The 7,302-nt window shown below is 45.7% G+C and overlaps 1 protein-coding gene across 4 annotated transcripts in view; it reads right to left on the bottom strand.

The window, feature by feature from the left end:
* Window positions 1–6,951, bottom strand: part of LOC100748943 (lachesin-like) — a 42,609-nt gene extending 35,658 nt beyond the window's left edge. Inside the window, exon 1 of one of the 4 annotated variants that reach the window (XM_024371132.2) lies at window positions 6,803–6,951. The gene's annotated coding sequence lies outside the window, so the exon portion shown is untranslated. Of the gene's footprint in view, window positions 1–2,242; window positions 2,534–2,577; window positions 2,817–6,802 lie in introns of those variants that run through there. The other 3 variants (XM_024371131.2, XM_012391700.3, XM_033323705.1) reach the window with 3 other exon arrangements.
* Between the last annotated feature and the right edge of the window lie 351 nt (window positions 6,952–7,302).

Here is a 7,302-nt window from a genome sequence, read left to right on the forward strand (position 1 = left end):
ATCCGCCGGTTCGATGAAAATCAAGCAGAGACCTTCGTTCCCGATCCTCGGGGATATCCGCGGCAAAGGAAAATTCTACACGCGGTATTTCGCGAGAATGCGCGTCTGAATCTATGCGTAGCAACGAGACGGCGAATCCGACGATTTCCTAGCGGAATTAACAAACGTCGCGTAGAAGACCGGACGATGGACGAGAAACGATTTTAATTCGGCGAGAAACGATTTTTAATTGGACGAGATAAGCACGCCGATGATATCGCTGTATTATCGATGATTCCGCGAGATACTAATTTCCAAGCATCGATTCCAGCTAGTCACTTGATAGAATCGAACGTTTGTACGAAGGTACACGAAGCAGAAGAAAATTCGATTTTCGTCGTCGTTAAAAGCTTCTTCGAACAGATTGATAATACAAGGATCCGGGCGAAAGAGATTTCACTTTTCGAAGCAAAATTCCATTTCCGAGCGTCTTCCGTGTGTTTACCATGATGAGCTGTTTGTCCGCAAACATAGTCCGTTGAGAAAAGAATCGTGCAAACGTTATGATCGATTTAAAAGCCTCGTCGGCGAAATGGTCGGAAATGTCTTTGCGAGCGCTTGCTCGCACGAAGAATACGAAGGAAGGAAAAAACCTTAATGGCTCGCTTGGCATTGTACTGGAAATAAGTTGATCTCGATTCGACGATGGCTATCCCGGGCGCGTGAGTTCCCCGGGGGATGTCTTTCTTTAGCAATTTAGTAATCCCGAAAAATTGGGAATCCTCGTTTTGTCTTCATTACGGTGAAACGGCGTTAAGCGCGGCTTAAATTTCGTACGGCCAAGCAACTCGAACGACTTTGCTCCGTTCTCTCGCTGCAAGTACGATCGTATAATCAAGGAAAATGCGAACTTGTAATTTTTATTACCGAGCTTTATCGAGGATCGAGGACCCTCGTTGATCGTTAATTACTCGCATCAAAGAGAAGGACGCGTATTATCGCGATCGATCGGCGCCGAGACCGATCGTTTCTTAATCACGGATTCACGGAAAGGACCGAGGCGCGCGTACTTTCCTGCAAAAGTTGTCGGACGACCGGAAATTTTATTCCACGAACGTTTCCCTTTCCTTGCGAGAACGTATCTCAACGAATGTCGCGCGGATTTAATTTCTTTCCCTTCCTCCTTTCTCCACCTGTCTTCCCGGTGAAATCCTGTGTCGACCGTCGACACAGTTTCACCGTGTACGCGATTATACGCTTTCGGGAAGATTTATTCGCGCGATCGCGATCGTTGAATCGCATCGACTCGACTCGACTCGACTCGACTCGACCGTTTACTCTCGCCGCTTCGCAATCCGAAGAATAATTTTGGAACAGGATGTCAGAAAGGTACATATATCATTTGCATACGCGTAACTATGCAAATACGAGACTATTCTGCGGAGAAACAGATTAATTATCTAGGATGCCGTTGAAAGCAGTGAGTATCCGTTTTTGCGAAAGACTTCGCCTCTGCCTTGGCCGACCGACGATTACGATCGTACCTACCTCATCCAGGATTAACCGATTAGACGCGAAATTAACGTGTCCTTGGGGTTTCGGGTCTCACGATCGTTATACCATTCCCTTCGAACAGACGTTCCATCGAAGACGAACGGTTACCGTTGTAACGAGAGATCGTTACGGCAAGTTGGCTTTCGCGCGCACATATCCAATCGATTAATCTTACTCGCGAAAAGACCATGAAACCTGCTCCAAGTAAATATCGAAACGTAATTTCGTCTTCTACGTAACGATTGCTCGGACGAATCGGACGAATTCTTGGCGGCTAAACAAATTGAACGCTCGGACGCGAGAGTAGGTTCGGGACAATATTAAAATTCATACTCGTCCGATATTACCGCGTAATGAATCTCCTTCGGGAGACGAATTTATCAAAGTCAACGACAAGGCCATTAGCTATGACCATCTACGGTGACCGGTTCGATAAAAACGCGTCATATGCGAATATCGCCGGTTGTTTTTACTCGTCTCTAGGAGGGATCCCGTGGCCGTCGATCGTCGTTGATCGGCCGAGCGGCAACGATTTCCGATCGTTTCGGGTATACATCGCGGAATCGACGGTAGTCGTTAGTTTTTTCTCCGATATCGAAAATTGAATTTCCCAGCTCGGATTATCGTGCCGTTATATTCGCAAATTGTTATCGCAAAATTAATCGACGTCCGTTCGATTCTGGCCAGCTAGAAGCCCGTCCACGCGTACCTATGATCCTTATAATTCACTTGGAATTCACCAGGGAATTCCGTTGGAAAATATCACGTTGATGTATGGCCCCGGCGGAAAATCACCGCTCGTAACGCTATGTGATCGTTGGTAACCACCAGCCGAACGCTGCTAAATCCTCTGGGAATTTGCGAATCGAATGCCCCGAACGGTGATCTATCGAACGATCCTGACGATCGATGGACACTCGCGTTTCACGTTCTACTTTTGTTCGTCCTTATTGGCCCGACCGATTTGTACGCGCTTAACGATAGCCGTGCAACTTGGTCAACCAATTGGTTCCAAACTTATGTACGTCGCCGTTCTGACATTACCTCGTGGGAAAGGTGTAGCATTATATTCGTAAATGTACGCGGCGCGTCATAGATGGATGATCGATATGTATCTGTTTTCTTTTCGATACGACACACTTCTTGTTAACTGGTGTACGAGAAAAGGTAAAACGCGTTCGTCCGATCGAGCTCGAACCTTTGAACCAAGCGTCACGCTATGCTTCTGGCAAGGGACGCATCCCCGGGCGTCGAGACGCGTGTACTGACAGCGTCGAGCTAGCCGTCGAGCGAGTCGAGCGTCGGAACGCTCCGTCACGGAACGCTTGCCTCGCATAGCGCAGGTCCAGGACCTCCTGTCCCTTCTTTCCTCTTCCCTCTTCTCTCTTTCCACTTTCCTCTTTCCCTCTTTTCGCTCTTTCTTTCCTCGGCCTCTTCCTCTTTCTTTCGCTCGCTCCGTCCACGCCACACCACGCACCACCCTTGGATATAATATTCAATTTATTATGTAGCTTTGATGCACGCGGAACGTCGTCGCCGAAGAGGGAAGAACAGGAAGCGGAGGTAGAGCGCGAGTGAACGGCCAGCATGGACCACGGGGAAATAAAGGGCGAGAGAGAAAAGCGGGATTTTCGGAAGAAATCGTTCGAGACCGAAACGATATCGCGGCACGAGTTTGCCGCTCGTTGGTCGAAAAGCGTTCCGCGGTCCACGAAGCTTCGCGCTTTCTGACGTTCGATCGCTTGACGACCCGTAAACGAGAAAAGAGTCTAAACGTTGATCGCGATGTCAAAGAAGGAAAAAAACCGTAATGGGGAGGAGGAGCCTGGGGATCGAAGCAACCGACACTGTATTGTTCGCGCCTGCGCCCACTTCCGCTTTCGATACGTTCTTTCGAAATCGTATTTCGAAAGATTCCCGTGATCTCGATTACCAACCCCCACCCCCCATCGCGAACCGAACGTATAACCAAAAACTCTTGGGGTGGAATTTTTCCAGTGGACCGAGCGAAGTTGACTTTCCACGTCCCCAACTTATGAAATAACATTTATTTTGTACGAAATAACATTTATTTTGTTTTTATTTTGTATAAGCCAGGATTCCGTTAATGGCCAGCAAATATTAGCAGAAAAATAAGCGTTCACCGTCGGTTTTTCCGTTTCGTTTGTGACGCTACACCTTGCATGGCCGAATACGTTCAGAGGAGCGGCAAACGTCATATTTGCCAATCACCAGATGTTTTACGCCAAGGTAAACAATCCGGTTTTTAAAAACCGTGGAAAGAGTAAAAACCGTGCAGTATAATCGACAAACCGTGTCTGGGAAACCGTGAAAGAGCAAATCGCGTTCGAGCGTAACGCACTGTAACAGAGTGTCGTTCACGATACGGAGTATCTCCGAGGAACAAGAGATCCGCTTCGTTACGAAAGCTGGCTGGATTCGATGCACGATGTGCCGCTGGATTCGATGGCCACGTGGCCTCTCGTCGAGCGTTCTCCCGTGAGTGGAAAATTTACGAGCGAAGAACATTCGTGGAAAGTGCTCGACCCCACACTCCAGGTCTTCAATTATGACAGTGAGAAAAAGTATACATTAAGGGGATTGCTCGGAGCAGCTGAAACGACTATATGCAAAGGGCGCAACAAAATTGCTGCTTAAGCTGCGCTAGGCGAAGATAAATGAAAAGGGTTTAGAACTTAGAAGGCGCCACAAAAGCGGAGAAACCGTCCTACCGACGTCGAGACGTCGCTAGACCTATGAAAAATTCCTGCACACGTCGAGACTACCGCGACAACTTCTTATTCCATCGATACGTTTATCGCAGGCAAATAAGCCATTAACAACGCGACCACGAACAGAAATTGTCACGTTCGCGGAAACCAGCGATCACGTGTATGTATATGTCATTCGTACGTACGTGCACGCTCCAACCGATTTGTAGAAACAAAGGAATATTCAACTAACGCGCGAAAGTCACCCGCGTACTTATCGTCTTCTTAGGCAATCGGCAAATCGTACATTTTAACTACCTGTCGAAGAACTGATCGACGGTGTATTAAAATTCGAAATGCGATTCCATCGATGTACGATATTTAATTGTTTCGTGACCACGAACGGGATGCCTCGCTACTTCGAGATACGTACGTCGTTTATGCGACATCACGAACGAAATATCTCGCTGCCACAACGCCGATTGTGCAACGCTACGGACGAAATATCCTGCGTTGCAATGTCGCTTATGCGACGCTATGGGCAACATATCTCGCGTGTCTTCATTAGAGTGTGAAATGTCTCGATCGAAAATTTAGGCTAAAAGTTACAATATGCTTAATAGTAAATGGTATAAATAGTTATTAGAGGAGTTACAGTCAGTTGTCGATCAGTTATCAACGAATTATCAGCGATCTAATTAACGAGTCATTAGCGATCCTATTTTACGACTTATACGCTATACTACACTATACTAATTCATTATTTTAAATATATTCGACGGTCTCGACAACAAGCGATAACGTTTAATAAATTTCACTGATCAAACATTCCTCTAAATATAAAATTATAATATTATATTAAGCAACAGGGTTCTAACGATTACTTCTGATTAGCAAGTGGACACTGTGGCGTGTGTTCTGTTATCTTTTACTCTTTTATTTTGTCTGGCTATGTATACCAGCTGCTACATCTTTGTCTTAATAATCGTTAGAATAATCGATACAGCAGCGTCTTTAGTCGATCGGTCTAATGGTCGCAGATCAGAGCCGACAGTTTGCAACGACGAATACACCTTAAGGTGTTGGGATACCGATCCGCCGTTCGATTTTACGGCGATACACGCGCGGACACCAAATACGCGTTAACTTTAAACGATTATCGAAGAAGCACAACGTATTTCGAACGAGGGGTTATCGGTTACGAAATTCGATCGTTCTCAATTTTGGGCACGCGAAGTGTTCCGATTTCGTCTCTCCACTTCGCTGCTTGTAAAATGATAAACGAAAAGGTTGTACGCTTAAATACGCGAACTACTGTACGGTTGAACGTATCGTAAGCATAAATACGAGTAAAGGATGGAGAACTTAATAGATTCGTGTTTTTAAACGATGAAAATAGAACACCTTGCATATACGTAGATCGGAGGGAAAAGCGATACAGGATGCAAATCGAGCAAACTTTTACAGGTACGGTAGCATGCGATATCGTAAATAAAATAAATTCCTGGCTCGTTTGAAATAGCTCGTTCGTTCTTTTTATAATCAAGGAACGTCCGGAAACGAGAGAGCTCATAAGCCGGCTTTCTAGGTCGATTCTACAAGCTGCCGCGTTCGACGAACTTAACGCAATCGTGTAATTATACCATAAACCGGTTGTTAATAGGAGTGGCGGGAAAAACGCATAGGAATCAGCAGGATTCACGCACGCACGGTTCGACCGGTAAAATGAGATTTGTCCAATTAAATAATTTACAGTAACCACTAGGTACAATTAGCGAAATGACACGCGTTCCATCGGCACTCGTACAGCTACATGGATTTTCCAGATGTAATAGCCGTTTTGGATTTCGGCTAAATCGAATTATGCTTTGGCGCAATGCATCAGGGGAGAATTTACATCTGGATGCCATCCATTTTAGAAGACCGGTGTCCCCGGTCCACCCGCCGCGTTAACGGATTGTCGATGTTAATGTTTGCAAAAAGATCACGTTATGTTTCGACCGTTTTGAGGCGCGTCATTAGTCGAGCTCGTTTCACAGTCGGCAATATTCTACGTTAGTCGTGCAAACAATCGTGTGCTAAATAATCTCGCGACACGCTTGCCGCTCCTGTGCAGACGTTCCACTCGTTCAGATGCTTTTCAATTCTCATCGGCGATAATAAAATCGCTGGAGAAACGTTTCCATTCGATTATTATTATCCTTTTTCGAATTACCTTGCATTCCGTCTCTTATTCTTCTCCTTTCTTCTCTCTTTTGTCTTTTCTTCCGTTTTTTTTTTCTCCTTTTTTTTCATTTTCAACGTCGAAGAAATGATTCGGAAAACCGGCGCGATCTAAAAGCTCGGAGCTTAATGCTCGTAATCGTCGATAATATATCGGAGGCTGCATTATATCCGAGTTCAAATTATATCGGAGCAGCAGCCCCGGCAGAACTTGGGGAATAACGGTCGATAGAAATGCTCGAACAGTGATAAAGTAATAGTATATATCGGAAAGTATAGAGCTAGTTAAAACTTAGTCGCAGAAACTATTTGTGATGTAATAGATATCGTTTTACCTTATGGCCAGCTATCTGCAAACTTTAACGCCGCTTCATTGTTAAGCTCGCCACTTGAAGAGACGAACCGATAACGTTCGACGAAGCTTCGAATTTTCTTTTCCCTTCCATGTAGGACGTCCTTTGTACCCAGCATTGGTATAAAAAAAGCCCCGCGTTCGACGCATCCTCGCGTGAGCGTAAAACCCAACGGTTAATGCGATTATCGTCGAAAAAGCATCTCGTCGTAATCTGTCGTGGCATTTAACTCGCTCGTTGTTGCGCGAGAAGAGGTACGCGGCTTCGAAAAAGCAGACCAGTTGCGTTTGTATATAAATCGGAAGGGTAACAACGCGACCAGTCGCTTTCAAATTTTAAGACGTCACGACTGTCCAAGTTGCCAACCTGTCCAAACAGACGTAGGTTATCGTACGAAGCATCCGTTAGGTCGAGCATCGTTCATCCGTTTCTTCGGTGTATCTCGCCGGAAAATTCGTTTATCGTACGCGCGACGCACTAAT

Source organism: Bombus impatiens, unplaced genomic scaffold (genome assembly GCF_000188095.3).
Source record: "Bombus impatiens unplaced genomic scaffold, BIMP_2.2 scf_1112, whole genome shotgun sequence".
In the NCBI taxonomy this organism is placed as follows: Eukaryota; Metazoa; Arthropoda; class Insecta; order Hymenoptera; family Apidae; genus Bombus; species Bombus impatiens.